This window comes from Ailuropoda melanoleuca, chromosome 18, assembly GCF_002007445.2.
Source record: "Ailuropoda melanoleuca isolate Jingjing chromosome 18, ASM200744v2, whole genome shotgun sequence".
Classification (NCBI taxonomy): Eukaryota; Metazoa; Chordata; class Mammalia; order Carnivora; family Ursidae; genus Ailuropoda; species Ailuropoda melanoleuca.
In genome coordinates, this window is record NC_048235.1 from 17,271,809 (window position 1) to 17,299,380 (window position 27,572).

Below are 27,572 nucleotides of genomic sequence, written 5' to 3' on the forward strand. Positions count from 1 at the left end.
TCACATGACAAAAATAGAGACAACATTCTGCTCTATTTTTTTATAGGGAGGGTTATCTCCAAATTGATTCTTTCTATTGATCATACACTATTTCATTTATTATGTCTCTCCCCTTACTAATTTGATGACAGTGACTCTGTCAAAGACTGATAGCTGTTCAACAGAATTTATTCTCCTGTTCTTTTTGCGCACACATGTACACAAATTTCCCAGCCTCTCTTGCAGTTAGGTGAGGCCATATGACCAATTTAACCAGCCAAGTGTGAATGGAAGTGACATCCGCCACTTGGGGCTGGGGCCCTCAAGATAGCAGCATGGCTCCTCCATGTTTCTACCATGCGGGATTAGAATAAGCAGAAAGCCCTTAGAAGCCTGTACTACGGACTGCAGAGGCGACCGGTCTGGGTACCTAAATAACAATGTACAGCCAACTTCCTGCCTACCTGAAACACCAACACAGACCAGTCAAGGAGGATAAAAAATAACACTCATTTTGTTTGGGTCACTAAGTTACTGTTGGTTCTCATGTTATAGATGCTTAGCTACCCCAACTGATATAGAGCTCCCAAGTTTGGTGCTATCATAACAAAAATATACGGCATTTGCTTAGCAGTTAGAAAATACACAGTAAGTAAATAAGTATAATGGTCTATAAAACCAATAACCCTTTTTACACCATAAAACTTATGGTAAATTGTCAAGTTGGCTAAATTAGAAAGATCCTATTTGCTTCTAAGAGAGCTTATATCACTAGAATTTGTAGTTAGAATGTGTCATTAGTGTTTGGACTAACAACGGCTGCTTGATTTTTTTTTTTTTTTAAGATACAAGAAGAATTGAGTACAGACAAAATGTAACTTTCACAATCAGAAAAGAGTTCAGAATTAAAATTAAGAATTATATATCTTAGGTTGGGTCCTCCAGGGGAGGCTATGAAAAAGAGAAAAGAATTAACTAAGAGACAGAGAAAAAAAGAAAGAATCAAAAGTGGGCATTACCAAGCAGATTGTCGCTGTGGACAGGCTCAGTCCTGCTGGGGAGCTCTGGGAGACCGTCTAAAACACACTTCAGATTTATCCCACCTGAGGGACAAGAAGTTGGGTTATATAACCTTAGTCCAATCTGCTCCTAGGGTCACTACCTCCCTGGCACTTTTGATTTGTCCTATGCACACAAACTAAGAGGAAGCCCTCAAGCAAAGGACTGCAGATGCTTGCCGGGGTGGGCTACTGTGGGCCCATACCTGAGCATGCTGAGACAATTCAAGAGGGCACCAACGGCACCTGCTATGGTTTATATGGTTACTCACATGCGTAATAGACTAAAAATGAATACATTATGAGCCTAGTAAGTTTGAGAACAAATTGTGTAGCAAAAGAAACCACAGGTCTATTCTAAGAAAACCTGTGATGTTAGCACTTTACATCATCCTCAAGCCCCCAAACTTGGGCCAACAGTAAGAATTGTATAGACCTAAAGTAGGTCAATTTCCCTCACTCAATTTCCCTAATAGTTACATCTTGCATAATTATTGCAAGGTACTGGATATTAGTATAATGTATGTGTATATTTTTATCATTTTGCCACATAATATAGATTTATGTGACCACCACTACATTAAAATGCAGGATTATTCCATTACCATAAAGATCCCCTCATGCCCTTATAGTCACCTTTCCAACCCTAATGAGATTCAAAGTTGTAAGGTCAGTGAAAGGGAGAGAATTAGAAATAAGAAAAGAGTCAGGAACTCCAAAAAAATTATTTGGAAATCAATGTTAAAATGTTAATGGCTTGATCTGAGTATCTGTATTTCCAAAGGGTCAAAAAGGTCACCTCCAAATTCTTTCCCGTATCTTGGTGCCTTTTCAGAACATTCTGGATGAAAGTTCACGTACTTAGCCCCATTACCTAGGATGGTAACAACAGCCCAATCACCCACTCCTCTGCGTGGTCAGTGTGTCCCAAGTTATAAACCAACGCCATACATGGTAACTTTAACAGGAAGATACAAAAGTGTTTTATAGAAAGAAAATCAGCAAAAATCAGATATAAACATCTTTGTTTCGATCCTAGTTCTAACACTCAACCAGGTAAAATCTTAAGGGGGATAGTCATTTTACTATCAGAGTGTCATAGTAGAACCATACCATATGCTCAGTTCTCTATTAGCTGTTTTCTAAATCTTTCTCTATTAATAGTACTATTGAGTAACTGAAACTGTATTTCTTTAAAAATATAGATACTTACTCTTCCTATGTCAAAATATTATATTGCTGAATAAACGGTGTATATATGTGATGGCCCTTTAAATATTAAAAATTACATTACACAAATAAAATACAACAATCATTATTACATCATCACAATTATTAGCAACTCAATTGGTTAAAAGAGTAAATTTTTCATTAAATATCAAGTTCTTGATAGGAAAAATCAATTTCAAAAGTAATGAATTTCATGTTAAAGCTGGCACAGAATAAGTACACATTGTATTTGTAAGTTAATATTAAAAGAACTAGAAATCACTTGTAACATTCTGCTAGCGTTCTTTGAAAATGTCAGAGTCCAGCTCGCTATTCTGAATATATCAGTTCTTTAATTCTTTGTTTTTTTTACAATGCTCAATCAGATTTACACAAACTTTGCCAAGACTAGGGTGAGAAAGGATCTATAAATATTTGCATTATTTAAATTTTTAGTTCAGTGGGGAAAAAATGATGACTATTTGCTTGCACCATCTCACGGCTGAAGAGACGGTAAATTAAGCAGGTGCATAGTTAAGGTGCTGCCGTTTCATCGTTCTAACATGAATTACGTGCATCTGCTCTGTTTCTCACATTTGTGATCGTAACAACTTGGAAACCATCAGTTTTCAGGTCACAGAAGTAAAAATCTTACAAACAGAAATTACATAGACATATTCAAAAGCACTGTTTTTTTTAATCATTTGTAGTTTACCTGTGTAATTCACATGTGTCACACATATGTAAATATTTGATTTACAATAATAAATTCTGTGTTCCTTTATCTTGACTACATTAAGCTTATTACCATTGGAGGTAAGTTGTGTTTAATTCAATATTTTCATTGTGAATTTTACTAGATTATTTATGCAATTCAGGAAATATTGCTTTTATATTTGTAAGCCTTTGTGCAGTTACTTAAGTTCATGACTTTCATTTCTCAAACTCAGAACCCCCCTGACATAAGCTGCACACTTCTCTATCTTTAGAAGAAAAGAGACCAATTAGAACACAGTTTCAAAAGAAAGGCTCTGACTTTATACCTTGCCCGGCATCGGTTTCTGCGTTAAGTGACAAGTTAGAAGTAGTTTCTACATTATGACCTCCTGGTGCTAGACCTGTCGCAGTATCTCCAATGATTTCACAGTAGACCAGAATGGTTGATGGTATGTTTGAAACCTAGCAACAATTTTCATCCAGAAGTAATTCAACTGCGATGGGTACAAATAAGAATCAAATACTATACATTACTCCGTAGAGAAAGGCCGGTCCTAAACAGTAACACTTGCAGGGAAGGTATCTTTTCGTGGGGAGCTACGATTTCTCTTGACTAAAGGGAATAACACACAAAACACAAGCTAGAAGACGGTTTTTTAAATAATTACAGATAGCTCTCGGTTACTCATGCAAAGTTGTACTCATTGCCAGGTACAAGGTTAGGACTCAGCCAGCTGGGCCATGCAGTCAGCATGCTGCAGCGTCTATACAGACAGCTCTGCACTGGCACATGTGTCTCTTCATCAGACAAAAGGAGGATGGTCAGAGCACAGTCAAGTTGACCCCATTTCATGTCTCTGTATAGAAACGTTCCCTCCAGTCAGTCACAGGATCTGGGCTTAGTCTTATCCATTCTTTCCAACAATATTTATCGAGAAGGTGCTCTCTGCTGTAGGTGCTGCAGCAGTTTAAAAAACAAAAAAATCACTGCCCACCCTGAAGCTTACATTATAGATTCTTTTATTAAAGGCTGTAGCTGATTTTTCTCTACCCACTACCTAACTCCTCGGCCTATGCTTTTCCTAAAAAACCAGTTTTTGCTTTCAAAACTTCTCCAAAGCTGAAAACTATTATAAGATAAGTTCTTGGAGTATAGAAAACTAAGTATGGTGGGTCTTTCCAAAAAGGTCTCAGGGGCGCCTGGATGGTCCAGTTGGTTAGTATTTTACTCTTGGTTTGGGCTCTGGTTGTGATCTGGAGGTTGTGATCTCAAGATCATGATCTCAATGTCATGGGATGAGCCCAGCATCGGGCTCTGCACTCAGCAAGGGTCCGCTTGAGACTCTCTCTCTCCCTTTCCCTCTGCCCCGCCCTACCCTGCTCTCTCTCTAAAATAAAATAAATAAAATCTTTACCAAAAAAAAAAAAAAAGGTCTCAGATTTTGTTCTTTGTGAAAGGCACATTGAATCTTCTGGCAATGAGAACCAACGAATCAGTGTTCTCTTTCATTAACAGGTTTGTGACATTGATCAAATATACATAATCCCTACCCTTCTTATCCAGAGGGCTAAAGAACATACAAAAGCACTTTCCTTGAACATAAAGGATGATAAAGAGGCCCAGTTCTTATCTTGTGTTCTCACGCCGGCCTGAGAGGGCGAGCACGCACGCGCACACACACACACAAATCATCACTTTGTGAGGTGAAAGATATGTTAACTAGCTTGACTGTGAAACTCTTCTCCCAATGTATCAATCCAAACATCACATTTTACACCTTAAATATATACAATTTTGATTTGTCAAGTATACCTCAATAAAGCTGAAAAAAATAAAAATAAAATATAATTTTAAAAAAATAGTCCCAGTTCATTCTACATGTCTCTGGGAAAGGACTAGTAGAGATTTGAGCAAGCACTAGAGACAATGGCAGTAAAGGCAGGAGAGCAATCAGGTCGGAAGCACTTTGGCATGGCCCTCACATAAACATGCCCCACTTTTATTTCACCTTGTCAAATATGGAGCAAAGTAGAAGGGGAAAACAAGTAGCTATTTCCTGGCCTTTTAGAAAATGACTCCACTGAAGTCATCCAATCCTTTGCTGGAAAGAGCCTTTTGTAGGCTCTGGCCAAAGGGGAAAGCCCTGCCTTTTCTCATTCTTAAGTAGAGCACGTTTTTATTCTGTAACTCTCATTTCCTTGAATGAGGTGAGGGGATGAGTTACCTGGAATGTTCTCTCCATCCAAAGCCTGCTCTAAGTAACCCTCTGGACACTAAGAGTCATTTCGATAAATGTCACCAAACTCCCCAGACGCTGCTATGTCCACTATTTAAAGTAGAACTGAGCCTAGCTTATTTTTTTTTAATGAATGTGTCTTCATGTTTGATTTATTTGTATCATAAAACCATAGTTTTTCCTAAATAGTGAACTTGTGCCTACTTTGAAATATTTTAAGAATAAAACTACACAACTAAGTCTCTTATGAATTTGATTCATAGTAGACTCTTAATGTCAACAAAGCCAAATAATATGAATGGAAGGCAGAGCATTACACAGGATCACTTTCTAAACATCAAGGAATGATATTTAAATAGTTCTGATATAATACAGACATGTTTCCTGGAGTAAATGTTAAAAGAATTCTATCAGGAATGGCAATAGGATTTATTACAATCATTTACACTGTTAATATAATAGTCACTATTACTTGGCAAAGCATACTTTATGATCTATATTTTGTTATGGGCACTTTCATTAATTCATTTAATAATTTTTTTTCATCACTTACTATAATTCCATCATGATGCCACTCAAAGGAAATATAGAGATGACCACGAAATAGGAATTGCTTTCAAAGAACTTTCAGTTTAGCCAAAGAAAAATATGATGTATTTGCAATTAAATATTTAATTACAATATGACAGCAAATTCTGCGATGAATTAAATAAAGGAGTCACATAGAAACAGTATTTAAATGAGCCAGGTGGGATCTGGAGCTCTGTGAGGAAGAAACAGTTAAGCACAAACATGAAAAATAGGAGGAAAGCCAGCTAAAAAAATAAGAAAAGTGTGGGCTAGGCAGGGAAAGAAAGAAAGAAAGAAAGAAAGAAAGAAAGAAAGAAAGAAAGAAAGAAAGAAAGAAAGAAAGAAAGAAAGAGAAAGAAAGAAAGAAAGAAAGAAAGAAAGAAAGAAAGAAAGAAAGAAAGAAAAAGAAAGAAAGAAAGAAAAAGCATATTTAAAGAACAGAAGGGAACACAGTATGCCACAGAATGGAGAGAAAGTAATAGAGGTGGAACTTGGGAAGAAGCAGCTGCACAAGCCAAACCCTGAAAGGTCAGGAATTTGAACACTTGGGTGAGAACAAGAAGTCTTTAAAAGGTTACAGAGTAGTAATAACAGATTTCTGTTTTCAAAATGCAGCTGTGGCTGCCATGTGAAAGAAGTATTAGAGGATAAGATTAAAAGCAGAAAAATTCGGGGCACCTGGGTGGCTCAGTCGGTTAAGTGTCTGCCTGTCTGCCTAAGGGTCCCGGGCTCGAGTCCCGCATCAGGCTCTCTGCTCAGCAGGAGCCTGCTTCTCCCTCTCCCTGACGCTTCCCCTGCTTGTATGCTCTGTCTCTGACAAATAAATAAATAAAATCTTAAAAAAAAAACAAAAAACCTAGAAAAATTCATGATGAGGTGGTTGTTCCACCCAGAAAAGACAATGGTGATACGAACAAAAGAGTCTGCAATGTGAACGAAGTGAAGTTTAAAGGAAGCAGTGACTCTCGATTTCTTTGAAATATCCCACGAACTGCTTGAACTTGTTCTCAGTTTCGGCTAAACCGTGCAACATCCCTTTCAATGACATCGTATCTTCTTTGGGGCCCCTGGGTCAGTTGAGCACCGGACTCTTGGTTTTGGCTTGGGTTCTGATCTCAGGGTCATGAGATGAGCCCTAAGTTGGGCTCCCTGCTCAGCACAGAGTCTGCTTAAGACTCTCTCTCCCTCTCCTTTTGCTCCTCCCACCATGCTCTCGTTCTCTCTCTAAAGTCTTTTTTTTTTTTTTTTTAAGTGAGTACTGCAAAAAAGCATAGAACAGGGTATGAGTGCGGCAGCATAAGACTTGATTCCAATGGTGGAGAACATGTATAGTGTCTGGCAGACACACACATCCCATCACCCCATTACTTACAGTTAAGGATGAAAGAAAAACAGTATTTTTTCTTTCAATTTTCTTTTTGTATTTGGCTACTAAGTTATTAGGATGTGAATTTTCATCAAGCTTTTTTGATCCACCTATCTAATGAATGAAACTGTTAGGTGTTTCTTTTGGCTTCAAGTTGCCATGGAAAATGAAAATACTGAGAAACTAATGGCATGTTAGTAAACACAAGTGGCAGCTGCAACATTAGAACAAACAAGCACAAATGCACATTGTGTTCAGAGAGAGAGCTGACTGTGTTTCAATTTTGAAGGTGAAGCAGTTATGAGTGAGACCAAGAGAGCGACCTGCTGCCTTAAAGTTCAACGTGCCCCAAAGCAATTCATCATTCCCGCCCCGAACCTATTCATCCTCAAAGGACCCATCAGTAAATGCTACCACCAACTACTCAGATGGGTAAGTTAGAAATCGGAAAGTAAGCTATGCCACCTTCCTCTTCCTTGCTTTGCAAGCCCTACCAATCTCCTAGTCCTAAGCATTCAAGCTTCCTCCATATTTCTGGATTCGCCAATATTTGCTTTCTTCCATTTCCAGTACGCTACCTTATGCTACGCAGAGAAAAGGAACCTGAAGAGAAACTGAGTGAGAAAGTGCTGGGAATTAAAAAAGAAAACCAGGAGAGCTTCCTACCTACTAAAAAAGAGAGACCTCCAAGAAGTAGGGTCAGCTCAATGTTGCTGAATGACAAACACAGGGATACAAAGTATCGATTGGATTTGGGTATAAGAAGAGTACTGGTTTGGGGAGCACATTTTACCTGGAATAGTGAAGCAAGACTCTCCTGAGCTGAAGAGTGGATTAAAAACCAAATAAACACACAAAAACCAATAAAGACATGGAGAGTAAAAAATAATTCTTCCAAGCCGACTAATAGAGATAGTTATAGTGCCTGACAGGAGATCTGCCATCAGTGAAGGTTTTGATCTGAATTTACTTTCATGTGTGTGGGGCGGGAATGGGAAGACTTTGAGTGTATTTAAATGCTGCTAGGGAAAAATAAGTAGAAAAGTTTTAGAAATAAGTGAGAAAATCTAATTTAAGAACATAGATTTAAGGGCCACCTGGGTTACTCAGTCAGTTAAACGCCCGCCTTTGGCTCAGGTCATGATCTCACGGTCCTGGGATCGAGCCCCACATTGGGCTCCCTGCTCAATGGGAAGTCTGCTTCTCCCTCTGCCCCTGCACCCACTCATGTGCGCTTTCTCTCATTCTCTCTCCCAAAGAAATGAATAAATTATCTTGGGGGAAAAAAAAGAAGAAGAAAAATTTAAGAGGACAGAGAATTGGGCCAACATGAGGAGGATACCACTTGGACTATAACAGAAAAGAGAAAGAATGGAAGGGTGTGTTTTTAAGCAGCAAATATTTGTTCATCTAGAATTCACAGAGAAGTTATAAGTAAAATTCACTGTATAGTTATCTTTCTCTTGTTACTGATTTAGCAGAGATGCTTGTGTAATATTAAACATGATACTGGCTAATATGACTAATGAGAGAGATATATCGATGCTGATACGTTGTATTTATTCATACCCCTACTATCTTGTTTTATATTGTTCTTAATATCTATGTTTTCTTTAACTAAAACACTTTTGCATTATATTGTTGATATTTTCATTGACTCTTTTTGATGCATGAAAATTTTATTATCTAGATTTTTAATTATCCTGATGAATATACCTTCATAATAAAATTAAACCTTTATATCTTGATATCAAAACATCATGCTGATTGCCTATCAATTTGACACTGTATCTACTGAGTTCCTCCAATGAAACATGAGAAAATGAAAACACATAGATAACCACTCAAATTCCAGTATCTTCCACCACCTCCCAATTTTTTTGGTTGTAGTATTGTTCCTTTTCTTTCTAGAGTCTAACTTGTATATTTTAGTTATAAGTATAATATGATTATTGGTGAAAATATGAATGCATTTATTTTTATTACTATACTATATGTTTAGAGTGGTTTTAAGTTTATAAAGAAATTGTGCAGAAATTTAGAGTTCTCATAAACCTCATTCCTGCCTACCCCTGTATCCACACAGTTTCCTGTATCATGAACATCTTGCATTTGTGTGGTACATTTGCTATAATTGATGACTCAGTATGGATACATTTTGATTCACAATTTACATTATAATTCACTCTTTGTATTGTATAGTGCAATGGATTTTGACAAATGCAAACAGTAATATGTCTAACATTACAGGATCGTACAGAATAGTTCCACTGTGTTCTACCTATTCATCCTTCCCTTCCTTTCCCTGAATTTCTGGAAACCACTGATCTTTTCAGTCTCTACTTTTGCCTTTTCCAGACTGTCACTGGAATCATATATATGATTGGAATCATACAGTGTAAAGACTCTTACGAAGGCTTCTTTCCCTTAGCAATATGCAGCTAAGAATCCCTCATATCTTTTCCTGGCTTAGTAGTTCCTATCTTCTTATCACTGAATAATATTCCATTATACAGATGTACCAGTTTTCTCTTAGATTCACCTATTGAAGGATGTCTTGGTCGCTTCTCATTTTTGCCAATCATGAACAAGGCTTCTTTGAACATTCGTGTGCAGGATTTTGTGTGAACGTAAGTTTTCAACTCACTTGTGTAAATATTAAGGAATGTGATTCCTGGATCATATGGTAAGCCTACCTTTAACTTTGTAAGAAACCACCAAGCTGTCGTCCAAAGTGGCTTTACCATTTTGCACTCCCACAAGCAATGAACCAGAGCCCCTCCTCCTCTACATTCTGACCACCATTTCGTAATGTCAGTGTTTTGGATTTCAGTGACTGTAATTGGTATATAGTGGTATATCACAGCTGTTTTAACTTGCAGCTCGCTAGTGACATCTTTTCACATGTTTATTTGCCATCTCTGCATCTTCTTTCAGGAGGTATCTGTTCAGATCTTTTGCCTATTTTTAAAATCAGGTTGTTTTCTTATTATTGAGTTGCAAGAGTTCTTTGTATATTTTAGATACAAGTCACTTAATTGATATGTGTCTTGCAAATATTTTTACCCATTCTGTGTGGCTTGACTTTCATTCTTCTAAGGGTGTCTTGTGCAAAATATAGGTGTTAATTTTAATGAAGTCCAATTTATTAATTTTTCCTTTTACAGACTGTGTTTTGGTATTGCTTATAAAAACTCACCACCAAATCCAAAATCATCCAGATTTTCTCCTATGTTATCTTTTAGAAACTTTGTAGTTTTGGGGTGCCTCGGTGGCTCGTTGGTTAAGTCTCAGCCTTTGGCTCAGGTCATGATCCCAGGGTCCTGGGATCAAGCCCTGCATCAGGCTCCCTGCTCAACAGGAAGCCTGCTTCTCTCTCTCCCTCTGCTGCTCCCCTCTACTCACACTCTATCTCTCCCTCTCTCAAATAAATAAATAAAATCTTTAAAAAAGAGAAACTTTTCAGTTTTGTATTTTACATTTATGTCTATGATAGAGTTAATTTTTATGAAAGGTGCAAAGTCTGTGCCTATATTAATTTTTTTGAATGTGGATATATAGTTGTCCAGCACTGTATCTTCAAGAGACTATTGTTTCTTCACTGTATTTCCTTGTTTTTTTTTTATAAAAAATTAGTTGACTATATTTGTATAGGTCTATATCTGAATTCTCTATTCTGCTCCATTAATCTGTCTGTTCTTTTCCCAATACGACACTGTATTGATTACCATAGCTTATAAGTAAGACCTGAAGTTGGGTAGTGTCAGTTCTCCCACTTTGTTCTACTCTTTCAATATTGTGTTGAATGTTTTGGATCTTTGCTTTTCCATATAAACTTTATAGTTAGTTTGTTAATATCTGCAAAGTAACTTCATGAGAATTTGATGAGAAGTATGTTGAATCTATGTATCAAGTTGGTAAGAACTGACATCTTAACAAAATTAACTCTTCCAATCCAAGAACATGGAATATGTCTCCATTTATTTAGATATTGATTTCTTCAAATAGACTTTTGTACTTTTCCTCACATAGATACATATATTTGTTAAATTTATACCTGTTTAATTTCTTTTTCTTGCTAATTTAAATGGTGCTGTGTTTTTAATTTCAAATTCCAATAGTTTATTACTGACATGCAGGAATATAATTGACTTTTGCATATTGACCTTGTATCTTACAACCTGTCTATAATCACTTATTAGTTATAGGAGTTTTTTGATTCTTTCAAATTTTCTACTAGACAATCATGTCACCTGTGACCAAATATAGTTTTATGTATCTCCCATATATATATATATATATATATATATATATGTATATATATATATATATACCCTCCTTCTTTTATTATATTAGCTACAGCTTTCAGTACAATGTTGAATAGGAGGAGTAAGAGCAAATATCCTTGCCTTGTAACCAATTTTAGGTGGAAAGCGTCTACTTTCTCACCATACATATGATGCTAGCTGTAGCTTTTTCTATACATACTCTTTAGCAAGCTGAGCAAATTCCCTCTTTAGTCCTAGTGTGTTGTGAGTTTTGGTCATGCATAGGTGTTGAAATATGTCAAATGCTTTCTCTGCATCTACTGATACGATCATACGATTTTTTTTCTTTAGCTTGTGGATGTAATAGATTACACATATTCATTTAAATGTGGAGCTAGTCATGAATTCCTAGAAAAAATGTCAGCTGGTCATAGTATACAATGATTTTTATACATGGCTGGATTCAATTTGTTAATATTTTGTTGAGGATTTTTGCATCTATGTTCATGAAAGATAGTGGTCTGCAATCTTTCTTTGCTCTGATGTGTTGGCTCTGGTGTTAGGATAATGCTGGCCTCACTGAGTGAGTTAAAAGTATTTCTTCTGCTTTTGCGTCCTGGAAGGTAATGTAGAGAATTGTTACCATTTATTCCTTAAATGTTTAATAAAATTAACCACTGAAATCACCTGAGCCCCATGTTTTTTGTTTGGGGAAGTTATTAATTATTGATTCAATTTCTTTGGTCAGGGCGCCTGGGTGGCACAGCGGTTAAGTGTCTGCTTTCGGCTCAGGGCGTGATCCCGGCGTTCTGGGATCGAGCCCCACATCAGGCTCCTCCCCTATGAGCCTGCTTCTTTCTCTCCCACTCCCCCTGCTTGTGTTCCCTCTCCAGCTGGCTGTCTCTATCTCTGTCGCATAAAAAAATTAAAAAAAAATTTCTTTGGTCAATATAAGCCTATACAGATAATCTATTTCTGAGTGTTGGCAGATTTTGTTATTCAGAGAGCTCATCTGTTTGATCTAAGTCATCAAATTGGTGGCCATACAATTGCTCATGAAATTCTTTTATTATCCTTTTAATGGGGTTAGTAGTGATAGCCTTTCTTTTATTTCTGATATCAGTAATTTTTGTATTCTCTTTTTTTTCTTACTTAACTTAGATAAGGGTTTATCTATATTTTAATGATTTCTTCAAAGAACCAGCTTTTGGTTTTGTTAATTTTCTCTATTAATTTCCTTTTTCCAATTTCATTGATTTCTTCTCTAATTTTTATTATTTTATAGCTTCTGCTTATTTTGTATCTATTTTTTTCTCCTTTTATAGCTCCAGTATGTATTTATGTCTACCTCTAGTCATCTATCATTTCTTTCCTCATTGAAATCTTACCTCTACATGGCCTAGAGCAAAGCAGTCATTACTTGTCTCTGAGTTTAAAAGGAGTGGGTTTTGGTACACATGTGATAATAATCTGAAAGCAAGTGATTTGGATTTCCAGAAGCGAGCATTTATTGTGAGAAAAAAGAATTTTCTTGAAGCTTTCAGTCTGGACTCTAGATAGCAGTAAAGCTCCCAGGATTAAAGCATAGTGGCAGAAGGATTAGGGTAAGACTTTAGGATTGCTGCTAACATGCAAAGAAAGCAAAACACTTGTTGGGCTGGAGACAGAATTTAGCAGGGAGAAGACTGGACAGCTGACTTCAGATACAAATTTCCTACCAACCCCATCCCCTTGAACTCAAAGTCCTGTGAGCGAAGTTTCAGCAAGTCCAGGAAACGTGGCTATTTTCTCATTTTCACAGGTGGAGGTTTAAGAGATGGAAGTTTTTTAAACAAGCCAGATTTTCAAAAGAGCTTCATGTCCTACAGGTTTACAAAAAGGTGCACAAGATCAAGGGTTCAGGGAGATGTCTAGGCATAAAGGCAATTGTACAGCCTTGCAGAAACCAGTCCACCGTATACAGAAATTTTCGGTCCTCCTCAAGAGACTGGGAGTACCGAGATGACCCAGGGAGGCTTGGGGTCAGCAATGGAGGTAGCAGCATGTGGGAATGGCAAAGACCACAGTCCCTTACAGCAAAGACCAGCACAACTAAAAGGCCATTTTGGACCAACTGCCTTTCAGCCAGTACAGTAAGAACAGACAGCATATCCACAAAATTAAGCAAGATGAGAAACAATTAAGAGCATCAAAAATCTAATCCTACTTCTTGTTAACATAACAATATATAAGGCCTTAGGTAATTGGGTTTACTATTGGGAAGAATGATTGAAGACTTTCTAAAATAAGATGTACCCAAATTGACTGAGTTCTGTCAATTATACATCTCTTGCCATGTGGCATCAAGTCATGTGACTTGATGTGTCCAAAGATGTGTGAGTAGATGCAACATTACTATATCCAGACAGACGGCGTAAGAGTTGTTATATGTTTTTGTTAGCACTCTGTGCTTTTGAAAGAAACATGACAGTGATTTAGCAGGAGGAAATCAAGATACTGTCACTGCTTTTTTTAGATTACAATTCTGCAGCCCTGGGTGAGTTCAATGATTGACACAAACTCATACAAATGATAGGTTAGAGAGCAACACGTGAAGGATGAAATTACAAAGTATGAAAATGCAGAATTAGAATCTTACTCATGCTTTGATCCAAACCCCTATTTACAGAGTAGGAAAAGGAGTAGACAATCTTCTCTAACTGCCAAGTAACGTTAGTCCGTACAGAATTAACATTGATATCTAGGGCCAGTGCTCTTGGACTAAAGCTCCTTGTCGAGAACTAAGCCCTTGATATCCAAGCCTATGGCCCTTCCATAGGGAAAGCAAACATTTCCTTAACTCGTGTTCTTCATCAAAGTGATTCAATTTTTTTATTTCCCAATTGTCACCCAAGAGAATCCAATTCATTCATTCATTCAATCAACCATTCATTCATTTATTCACATACTCATCCTAATTATGATGTAGGGAAAAAAAGACAATATATAACAAAAAGTAAACACATAATGGGTAATATGGTAATAACTTCTGTATAAAATAAAAAGAATAAAGGAGATAAGAAGTGCTACATAACACAGGGAGTCAGGCAAAACCTCTATAGTAAGGTAACATTTGAGCAGAGACACAAGGGAAGGGAGAAAGTCAACCAGCATCTGTGGGAAAAGCATCCCAGGAAGATGGAACGGCAACTGAGGAAGCTCAAGGTACAATAACGCTTGTTATTTTAAAGAAGGGAAAAGAGGTCAGAGTAAATGGGGAGGGAGTAGTGGGGGATGAGATCAGATAGGGAAGTGGTCGTGGTGAGTGAATGGTCCAAGGACTTCGGAAGATTTGGGAACTTGCTCCGAGCGAGGGAGCAACCTGTTGATAAACCTCCCGATACAGGAGCAGTACTTACGAAGCCACTACAGTTAGTCAGGGATGCTTAGAAAGGAATGGTGGCTTAGATCACATTTCTAGTGGTAGAATGAAGGAGAAATAACCAATATTTGGTTATATTTTGAAGGCATACACAATCTGTGACCAACTGCCTGGAAGAGCAGTCAAAGTCACACAGTGGCTTTTTAAGGTTTCATTTTGTTGTTTCTGTTTCTGCAATAAGGACAGAAAAATCCTATCAGCCATTCTCTCTTTGACTTTATCATTATTAGGCACAAATCTAAACTGCAAGAAACTAGAGCCTACCCTCCTTACACACACACACACACACACACACACACACAGAGTATCCATCTGAACAAATTCCCATCTCAACTGGAAATGTTGCCCTCAATTTTCTATCCTGCTCAGTACAAATGGTAAACCACTTGAATCCTAGTCTATCCTTTTTTGTTCTTCTCCTGTAACCTTGAGAATTTCAGGTGACAGACATAGACTTCACAGCTGTGAAGAAACACAGCCCAGCACATGCTCTTATTTATATTTAAACCAAATTGTGTCCCAGACAAGCTACATGACTTCTGTAGGGTGACCCCCCGAAGAGAAATGATATAACCTGCCCTTGCATATGATTTTCCTACATTCCATCTACCCTTCTTTATCTGAAATCATCTTTTTTCAATTCTCCTTCAAAAATATACAGGGAGTCAGCGTTACCAGAAAGACTCTTTGGCTATTATTTTGCCCTGGACTGACATTTTAAATTACCTTAAGTTCTTTAACTTTGAAATCTTTAATGTCATTTAAAATAATTTTTTATTTGTCTTTAATCATTCGAATCCAAATTCTTATCTAAAACTATCTCATTTATGTACTCTCGTCTTTTGTCTTGGTTCTCTCCTATAACAAAACTTCTATGTATACTATCTCTAATTCCCCTCCATTCTCTCTTCATAACTTCTAATCATACTGTCCTCCAGTCACTACCAAATAACTTCTTTTCACAATTATCACTGACTTCTTGTTTGTAAAATCTAATGTCCACTTCTCAGTCCTCATCTCACTTGACCCATCAACAGTATTTGACATAGTTGGTCACTTTCTCTTCAAAATACTCACTAGGCTTCTGAGAAAGTGCCCCGTCTTGATTATCTATGTAATATGCTGTGTATTCACAGTACCCTTACCTGGTTTATTCACCTCTATGTATTGGCAGTCCCTAGAGATGAGTTCTCAGAAATCTCTCTACATACATTGACTGTAGAGTCTAGATGAACTCAACCCAATTCATGACATAATTCAAGAACCGTATACTGATGATTCCAAAAATTCATTCCTGGATTCCATTTTGTCTATTTCCATTTTGCATCTAAGAGACCTCTCCAATTTTGAGGTCTAAAACCCAGCTTGCTATTTTATATCCCCATTGCTCTTCTTATAGTCCTCTCAACATCAGTAAATAACAATTTTATTCTTTCAGTTGTCTAAGCAAAAACAGGCTATTTTTTTGCTTTCACAGCCACATCTGATCCATTAGTTAACTCCATCACTCATATCTCATTTTACCCAGAATCCGACCATCTCTTCACTTCTGTCATTACTACCCAGGCCTATGCATCATTTCATCTTGGATTACTGCAACACCTGTTCTGTTCTTCCTGCTTCAGCTTTGCACCTTGTACAAACATCAGAATGATTACTTTAAATCACAGAAAAGACATTACAGCTGTGCTCAGAAGCTTTCTGTTGGCTTCCCGTATCATTCAGAGTAAGCCAATGGGCTTACCGTGGACCACAAGGCCTTGTTGATCCCATGTGTCTTCTTCTCAGCTCTAATTTTAGATACTCTCCTCCCTTCTACTCACTTTGCTCAAGCCATACTGAATCCCTTACTTGTTCTAAATATGACAAGCAGAATCCCACTTTTTGGTAATGTTCTTTTTCCAGATATCTGCTTGTTTTACTTTCTTTTTTAAATTTTTTTTATTTTAATGGTTTTTTTTATTATGTTAGTCACCATACAGTACAAAAAATATGGAACGCTTCACAAATTTGCGTGTCATCCTTGCGCAGGGGCTGTGATAATCTTCTCTGTATCATTCCTATTTTAGTATATGTGCTGCCAAAGCAAGCACGCTTGTTTTACTTTCTTATTTACATCATGCTCAAAATCACCCACTCAGGATGACAACCCTATTAAAATAGTGTTTCTACCAGTCCAGCCCAAGCAGGCATCCTCTACCCCTCTTTGCCTGCCCCTTCCCCCCCCCACCCTGTATACCTGACACCATCTAGTATACCCCTTTTGCTTGGTTTTATATATACTTTGCTTTGTTCTTGCTATGTCCCAGCACCTAGGATAAAGCCTGACTCATATTAGGTGCTCACTAAGCAGAAAATCTAAATGAAAGACATAATTTAAAGCCAAATGTTGATAGTAACAAAAAGATAATTTAGACAAAATTCATTTTTTTAAGTATCAGAGTCCATTTATAAACTTGGAAGATCTATATGACAAGCCACATTTGGGAGATGTAAATCTTTCTTTTCACTCCTTTATAGACTTTAAAATAGTCATAGTAGTTTCAAAATGCACAATTCATACTGAAAACCAATTGGGAAAAATGTGTTATAAAAGTTTTCTAGGGTTTATGTTTGTAGTAAAATAAATTTTAGAGTAGAATCATAATTCCTGTCTCCTGACAACTGCTGTCTATACATAAATCTGTTTAGAAATGGGCCAAGGATACATTGTAGAGTATCACCATGAAATCTGATTAAAAATGATTTTTCATTAAAATATACTCCCGAATATATTTTATTCTGACTTTGACAGTATATTTTTAAATCTTGTATCAGATACATAACTACTTATTAAATCAACTATTATTTTAATAATTAAACACAAGCTTAAAACAAAAACAAAAACAAAAAATGGTACCCGACATGAGTGCTTTAAAACTGTGTCAAATGAAAGCTGTACGTCTTAGTTGACATATAATTCAATGGCTAATATAATGAGATTCCACCCCAAGAATGATAAAATATTAGCTCTTAAATCTTCATTTCAGGAACCAAAACCATATGTTCAGTTGCTGATAGTAAAAGTTTTAGTACATGCACTTCTAAAATAGAAATATCACTGTAGCAGATTTTGTGACTATGAAATGAATCTACACTAAAGTATTTGAAATATTTAGTTTTGCAAGTGAGGGGAATTACATTTTTTTTAAGTTGACTGCTTTTATATGAAATCCAAAACATTTAGCAAACAATTTCCTTGAAGGACTTCAAAAAAGAGGCAAAGCTGGAAGGGTTACTCCCCAGAAAAGCAGCAGCTGGATGAGGGCATTAACCCACCCCCTTTCGAGCTGTATTTTAAGAGGCAATTACCAGATATGGAACATGAGGTGTTGAGAAAGGTTATGGGTAGGTGGAATCGGACTCCAAGATCAAGGGTAAGAGCAGGAGAAATTTTGCCAGTTGCCCCAAAGGCCATATGTGGTGGATCTGACACTCTTTCCCAGAAAACTTTAAATCTTCAGTAAAAGAAATAACGAAATTATTATGCCTGACAGAAAAACCACTGATAGAAGAGAATTTTGCACCCATGTTGGCCTTGTGGTAGAAAGACATGGTCTGTGTGGTTGTGCAATCAACTAGAAGTGAAATCCTTTATAAAGTAGGCTCCAATATCAGAGGTTTGGATTGTGAATCACGTATATCTAAATATTGAAGCAAGGAGTCTTGTAATTGAAACCTGCATTGTATTTTGGGATTCTCATAGGGAGCTGTGAACTGAGCTATAATTCCTAGTAACACTTGAGGTGGAATTTTCACTTTAACACTCAATGCAAACTGTATTTCCTCCATGCCTGCCACACTATTAGACGCACAGAACATGGAGGAGTGGAGATAAGCTGGCATGAAAAATGATGTTCCTTATAATGCTCTGGGATGAGTATAATAGATTTGATGGAGCAGGAGAATAGGAACAGAATTAAAAATTGATTTTTGCATAATGAATCAGTCATACAGACCATTATATGATTTTGCTAGAACAATTAAGTCTTTGAAATTTCTTCATGAAATAAGCATCAAGAGAATATTTTGGATGTTCGTGTTTAATACACCCTCAACTGACTCACAAAGTCTTTTAAAATTGAGTCTTTGGCAGAAAAAGAAAGGAGACTTGTTTGAGCTCATTAAGCCCTTATTCTGTGATTTACTGTTGAGAAAGAGTCTCTGTTAGAGATTCAGATGTGTCTGTAAAATGGGGGAGAATAGCTATTGAGTCCACCTTGGAGCTAATGAATGAAACCACAGAATAGCTGAGTCCAAAATGTATCTGCTTGGAGACCACTAGTTACATTGATGGCAGCAATAATTATAGAAAAGAGAGGGGATCCAAGATGGCATAGGAAGATCCCAAACTTACCTCCTTCCATGGACACACATGGACAAATCTATAGCTACATATAAATCATTTCCCTCTGAAAAGAGATGTAAAAACCATATAAACTGCCCTCAACAACATGAGATAAAAGGGCTAGATGGGTAGAAGATGGGTAGGAGAGAGATGAATAGGAGGGTAGGAGAGAGAATTGGTCTTGGGGGAAAAAAGAATAAACACATACCTGGTAGGGCAACACACCATAGGCAGGGATCTTATTAGACAAATACTTCTCCTAGAGAAGTGAGAGGTTAGTGCCCTACTTCAGGCATCCCAGCCCTGGGACCTATGCCACAGAGATGAACTTCCAGAATATCAGGCTTGGAAAACCAAGAGTGTTGATGTCCACAGGTCTCCAAGTGCTGGAAAATTGAGATTTCCCTCTTGGAGGACTTGTATGCAGTCTTATTCACCCCAAGACCCAGAAAAAAAAAAAAGAAAGTATGTTTCAAAAGTGCTGAGACTTTATATGAGGGAAATTCATTTGCTGATCTAGGGGGCATCAGCTGGCAGGCAGCAGACAGTCGATACCCTCTCTTTAGACAGATGTGCTGTTGCACCCCCTGCGTTGGGCTACTAGCACAGGCAGGTGAGCTCAGATGCAGCACCCTACAGCTGCCTTGTTAGAATGTTTGGAGGCAACCAGTTGTAACACTTGTTGAGGCAGGAGAGCATGGGCAGTTGCAGCATTCCCCTACCTGTTGGCTGAGCTGGGAGAACACAAAAGGTCAGGAGCTTCTCCTACTCCCTAGCTAAAGTCTGATAGCAGAGACCACTGTGACAATTCCCCACTCCCTGGCTGGGACCACTGTGAGTGGTAGCAGCATTCTCCCACTCTCAGCCTAAAGCCAGTCACATGCAAAGACAAGTCACTCTCCTATTGCACTGCTGAAGTCCATAGTCCACAAAGTTAAGACATTCTTCCACTGCCTTTCTGAAGCCAGCAAGCATGCCTCACCTGAGACAATCTTCAGCTGCCTTGCTAAGCAAGTGGGCACAAGCAATCCACAGGTAGGACACCCTTAATTGAGGGACCATCATGGCCTAGGGCTGCCATTCCAGAACTCCATGAGCCTGTAACCTTAAAAAAGATAGTTCTTAGTAGGCCACAACCACTAGGGCATCGCATAAATAGCAGAATGAAACACAGCCCGTTTGCTTGTGAGAAAACCTATTTATTTAGTCTTGAGTTTCAGCCTAAAGGACAGGCTTCAGGTCCCACACACCTAGAGGATAAGGGAGTGCTCTCAGGGAACATAAGTGGGGAGATAACATCCCTGCACACACCCATGGCCTCATTCTAGCTCAGCAACACATCCCCAAAAGAAACTTATATACCCATCAAGATCCTGATTTTTGTCACCAAAGGGACACTTCCAGGTTTCCTGGACTGGAGTCCCACAGGGAATACAATTGTGGCCCAAAGAACTGTACATATTTGCATATTTCAAAAGCTGCTGTCTGACGGTCTGGCTTCCAGACAGACTGGAACTAAGCGTTAAGTGAGATTTCTCCCCTTGGATCATTGACATTACTTGGTACACCCTCAACACTGAAGGCATATCAAAAATAAATCAGGTAGTTTAGAGAATCACAAAGGTTTGAGAGGCAACCAAAAGCAAGAGTAAGTTTGAATGGGAAAGATCATCACCTACATAAGGTCACTCCTCCAAGACAGAGAGGTTGCTGTTTTGCCTAATATATAGAAATACAGAAAGTCAAGCAAGACGAGGAAAGAGAGAAATATGTCCCAAACAAAAGAACAAGACAGAAATCTCAGAAAAAGGTCTTAATTATGTTGAGTTAAATTTTTCCCTCCATACCTACTTTAAGAGTTTTTATCATGAATGGATGTTGACTTTTGTCAAATGCTTTTGAGATCATCTTAGGATTTTTATCTTTCATTTTGTTAATGTAGTGTGTCACATTGATTGATGTATAGACGCTTATCTTAATGATACAGAGATGAGTAAAACTACCTGATAAAGAGTTTAAAGTAATGGTCATAAAGATACTCAGTGAACTTAGAAGAATGGATAAACACAGTGAGAACAAAAATACAGAAAATATAAAAAAGTGTGAGAAGTCACAGAGCTGAAAAATGCATAATGGAAATGAAGCGTACTCGAGAGGGGTCAACAGCAGGTCGAGTGAAGCGGAAGAACAAATTAGCCGCAAGAGAAGGAAGAGGGAGAAGAAAGGAACAGAGGGAAACTACAAAAATGGCCAGAAAACAATTAATAAAATGGCAATAGGTACATGCTTATTAATAATTACTTAAATATAAATGGACTAAATTGTCCAATCAAAAGACAAAGAGTGGCTGAATGGATAAAAAAATTTTAAAACACCTATATACCGCCTACAAGAGATTCACTTCAGATATAAGAACACACACAGACTGAAAGGGAAGGAATGGAAAAAGATAATGCATGCAGAAGAAAATGAAAAGAGGGGCACCTGGGTGACTCAGTTGGTTAAGCATCGGACTCTTCATTTTGGCTCAGGGTCATGAGATCAAGCCCTGCGTCAGACTCCATGCTCAGCGGGAGTCTGCTTGAGATTCTCCCCCTCCCTCTTCCTCTTTCCCTCCACTGCCTACTCTCTCTCTCTCCCCCTCTCTAAAATAAATAAATTAAGGAGAGCACATGTGGTGATGAGCACTGGGTGTTATATGCAACTAATGAATCATTAAACACTACATCAAAAACAAATGATCGCTGATTGAACATAAAAATAAAAAAATAATAAATGAAAAAAAAGAAAGCCAAACATTTAAAAAACAAGAAAAAAAATGAATCTTTAAAAAAGAAAATGAAAAGAAAGCTGGTGTAGCCATAGTCATATCAGCCAAAACAGATATTACAACATGGACTGTAACAAAAGACACCAAAAGAAGGCAGTACATAATGAGAAAGGAGCTAATCCAGCAAGAAGATACAACCTTTATAAATATATATGCAACTGACAAGGAAGCACTACAATATATAAAGCAAATGTTAACAGACCTAAAGGGAGAAAATGACAGCAATACAGTAATGATAAGGGATTTTAATATCCTACTTACATCAATGGATAAGTCATCCAGATGAAAAATCAAGAAGAAAACATGGCCTTAAATGACATATTAGGTCAGAAGGACTTAACAAATACATGCAGAACATTCTGCTCACAAGCAGCAGAGTATACATTCTTCTTAAGTGCACGTGTATATTGTCCAGGATAGATTACGTGTTTGTCCACAAACAAATCTCAATATATTCAAGATTTATATCATATCAAGCTTCTTTTCCAACCAAAATAGTAAGAAAGTAGAAGTCAATTACAAGGAGAAAACTGGAGAAACTACAAATATGTAGAGATTAAACAACATGCTAATGAACACCTACTGGATTACACAAGAAATCAAAAAATACCAATAGACAAATGAAAACAGGAATACTTCATACCAAAATCTATGAGATGCAGCAAAAGCAATTCTAAGAGGAAAGTTCATATCCATTATTGGCTTAAATAAAGAAAGCAGAAAATTTTCAAATATACAACCTAACTTTACACCTCAAGAAACTAGAAAAAAAATAATGTCCAAAGTTAGTAAAAAGAAGGAAATAACAATAATTAATGCAGAAATAAATGAAATAGAAACTAAAAAAACAAAAGAAAGATCAATGAGATTAAGAGTTGATTCATTAAAAAGATGAGCAAAACTGACAATCATTTAGCTAGACTCACCAAGAAAAAAAGAGAGGACACAAATAAATAGAATAAAAAATGAAACAAGAAAATTCAACTGATACCACAGAAATACAAAGAATGTTAAGAGACTATTATGAATGATTACATGCCAATTGGACAACCTAGAAGAAAATGGTTAAATTCCTAGAAATTTACAATCTCCTAAGACTGAATCATGAGGAGGAAGAAAACCTCAACAGACTGATTTCTAGTAATGAATTGAATCAATAATCAAAAACGTCCCAATAACAAAAGTCCAGGACCAGATGGCTTCACTGGTAAATTCTGCCAAATGTCAAAGATTATTTAATACATACCCTTCACAAACTCTTCTAAAATTTAAAGAGGAGGGAAACTTCCAAATTCACTTTATAAGGCTGTGATTACTCTGATACCCAAAACAGACAAGAACACGCAACAATAAAAAAATAAAGGCCAGGGGTGCCTGGGTGGCTCAGTTGGTTAAGCATCTACCTTTGGCTCAGGTCATGATCTCAGGGTCCTGGAATGGAGCCCTGCATCGGACTCCCTGCTCAGTGGGGAATCCTGCTTCTCCCTCTCCCTCTGCTACTCCCCCTGTTTGTGCTTTCTCTCGCTCTCTCTCCTGTCAAATAAATAAAGTCTTTTAAAAAAAAAGCTACAGGCCAATATTCTGATGAACACAGATGCAAAATTCAACAAAATATTAACAGACCAAATTCAACAATACATTAAAAGCATCATATACGATGATCAGGTAAAAATTATACCAGAGAAGCAAGGATGGTTCAGTATCTGCAAATCAATCGATGTGATACACCACATTAACAAAATGAAAAATAAAAATCATATAATCATCTCAATAAATACAGGGAAAGCATTTGACAAAATTCAACATTTATTTATGATAAAAACTCTTAACAAAGTAGGTATAGAAGGAGCAACCTAACTCAATATAATAAATGCTATATATGACAGACCCACAGCTAATATACTCAATAGTGAAAAGCTAAGATCAGGAAGTGCCCACTCTCACTTTCATTCAATATAATATTAAAAGTCCTAAGTACAGCAAATAGTCAAGAAAAATGAAAAAAATAAGTAAAAGGCATCCAAATTGTAAAGGAAGAAGTAAAACTGTCAATATTTGCAGATGACATGATACTATATAAAGAAAACCTTAAAGACTCCAGCAAAAAACTTTTAAAACTAATAAATGAATTCAGCGAAGTTGTAGGATACAAAATTAATATGCAAAAAAGTGTTGCGCTTCTAACACTAATAACAAACTACCAGAAAGAGAAATCAAAGAACAACCCCATTATAACTCCATCACAAATAGTAAAGTACCTAGGAATAAATTTAACCAAAGTGGTAAAAGACCTGTACACTGAAAACTATAAGAAATTGATGAAAGAAACTGAAGACACAAATAAATGGAAAGATATTTTGTGCTTATGGATTGGAGGAATTAATATTGTCAAAATGTCCATGCTAGCCAAAGCAATCTATTATTCAATGTAATTTTTATAAAAATTCAAATGACATTATTCATAGAACTAGAACAAATAATTCTAACATTTGTATGGAACCGTAAAAGACCCCAAATAGCCAAAGGAATCTTATAAAAGAACAAAGCCAGAGGTATCCTACTTCCTGATTTCAGACTATGGTATAAGCTATAGTGATAAAAACAGTATGGTGTTAGAATAAAAGCACAAATAGATCACTAGAACAGAATACAGAGCCCAGAAATAAACTCGTGCATATATATCAATTAATTTACGACAAAAGAGGCTAGAATTTACAGTGGGGAAAGGAAAGTCTCTTCAATAAATGGTTTTGGGAAAATTGGACGGCTACATGCAAAAGAATTGGACCACTATCTTAAACTATGTACAAAAATTAACTCAAAATAGCAAAAAGACTTGGATATAAGACATTAAATCATAAAACTCCTAGAAGAAATTACAGGCAGTAAGATACTTGATATAGGTCTTAGTGATGTTTTTGCTTTTGTTTAATCTGACTTGAAGGCAAGGGAAACAAAAGCAAAAATAAACAAATGGCGCTTTATCAAACTATAAAGCTTCTGCACAGTGAAGAAAGCCATAAACAAAAAAAAGTCAACCTACTGGATAGGGAAGATGAAGGGTTAACATCCAAAATATATAAACTACTCATACCACTCAAAAGCAAAGCAAAACAAAATAAAAACAATTCAATAAAAAAATGGACAAAAGATCTAAACAGATATACTTCCAAGGAAGACTTAGAGACGGCCAAGAGGCACATAAATAGATGCCAAACATCATTAATCATCAGAGGAATGCAAATCAAAACCATAATGAACTATCACCCTACACCTATCACAATAGCTATTGTCAGAAAGACAAGACATAGTAAGTGTTGGCAAGGATGTGGAGAAAAGGGAACCTCTGTGCACTGTTGGTGGGAATGTAAAACACTACAGTCACTATGGCAAACAATATAGAGGTTCCTCAAAAAATTAAAAATAGAGCTGCCACATGATCCAGGAATTCCACTACTGGGTATCTATGTAAAGAAAATGAAAACACTAATTGGAGAAAATGCATGCACCCCTATGTTTATTGTAGCATTATTTATAATAGTGGAGATATGGAAGCAATCTAAATGTTTATCAGGGGCGGCTCAGTTGATTGAGTATCCGACTCTTGGTTTTGGCTCAGGTCATGATCTCAGGGTTGTGACATCCAGCCACATGAGGGGCTCTGCACTCAGTGGGGTGTCTGCTTGAGAATCTCTCTCACCCTCTCCCTCTGTACCCTCACTTGCATGCTTGCTCTCTCTCTCTCTCAAAAAATATATAAATCTTCAAATACCCATCAATGGATGGACAGATAAAGAATACGTGTTATATGTATGCCAAGAAATAGTACTCAGTCATTAAAAAAAAAATGAAATCTTGACATTTGCAACAAAACATATGGACCTTAATGTGAAATAAATGAAATAAGTTAGAGAAAGACAAATATCACATGGTTTCACTTATATGTGGAATTTAAATAAAACACAAACAAACAAACAAAAAACAAAACATGACCCAAACTCATGGGTACAGAGAACAGACTGGTGGGTGCCAGAGGGGAGAGGTGTTGGAGGTGGACAAAATGAGTGAAGGGGATTAAAAAGTACAAGATTCCATTTATAAAATAAGTCATGGGATGTAGTGTACAGCATGGGGAATATAATCAATAATACTGTATTACTTTCTTAAGGTGAGAGATGCCTACTGGCGTGACCATTTCACAATGTATACTAATGTCATTATGTTGCACACCTGAAACTAATAAAATATTGTATGTCAATTATACCACAATAAATTTTGAAAGGGTAGAAAAATTTCAAGTGGTTTTTTAAGCAAAAATACAATTTAAAAGATTGAAATTTAAAATGGGTTTTGATAAATGTATAATAACATGTACCCACTGTAGTATCATACAGAGATTCACGGCCCTAAAAATCCTCCGTACTCTGCCCATTCAGCCCTCCCTCCCCATTGATCTCTGGCAACCACTGAGCTTTTTAGTACCCCCAGAGTTTTCTGTTTTCCAGAATGGTGTATAGCTGGAAAATACAGTATGTAGCCTCTTCAGATTGTCTTTTTTCATTTATTAATATGCATTTAAGTTTCCTCTATGTCTCTTCATGGTTTGATAGATTATTTCTATCTGAATAATATCCCATTGTTGTTAAACATTTGTCAAAACCCAGAGAATATATATCTCCAAGAATGATCCCCAGTGACTTTGGGTGATAATAATGTATTAATGTAGTTTCATCAATTGTAACAAATGTACCACTGTGTTGCCGGGTATCAATAGCAGAGAAGGTTGTACATATGTAAAAGGAAAGGATGTATAGGAACTCTCTGTGCTTTATAGTCAATTTAGCTGTAAACCTAAAACTGGTCAAAAAAGGTATAACTATTTTTAAAGTTTTTTTTCAAATTTTAAATATCAATGGGCTATATATTTTCCAGTTCACTAGGCAGAAAATATCCAAAAACATAATAAATAAAACATAATATAGAAAATAATAAAATATAAATAAAACATAGAAAATAAAATAGAAAAGACAATAAAAGACATAAAACATAAAATCAGAACCAAATACATTAATCTCGATGAAATGTTATAAAAGGGAATTTGAATGAAAGGATTTGCTCATCACATTAGTAATAGCACTGTAATTATATTAACTCTTTAATTTGCTGTAAATCAATTTAGAAATATGCTTAAATTCAAATAAAGATACCAACAAGAATATTTTGGAACATAACAAAGTACCTCTAAATTTATGTGATGAATGGCTGAACAATAAGACCAGTATTAAAAAATAAAACTAAGATATTTAAGCTAAATATGACTTTTAAAAGGTGACCCAGTTTTAAATGGCCCAAGAGTGAATAATAAATGGAAGAGAACAGAAAGTACAGAAACAGACCCAGGTAGAAGAATTTACTATAATAACAAAATAACATTTCAAATTAGTAAAACACGAACCATTATTCCATTCATGGTGTTAGGAAAAAGGTTAACAGTTAAGGACAGAGTTAGATCAAATCTCACACCTTATGT

General features: G+C 36.6%; 1 non-coding gene across 1 annotated transcript; it reads right to left on the bottom strand.

The window, feature by feature from the left end:
* Positions 1-16,811: 16,811 nt before the first annotated feature.
* LOC117797124 lies at positions 16,812-16,918 on the bottom strand. Its single transcript, XR_004622010.1, has one exon. It is a non-coding gene; the product is annotated as a U6 spliceosomal RNA (small nuclear RNA).
* Between the last annotated feature and the right edge of the window lie 10,654 nt (positions 16,919-27,572).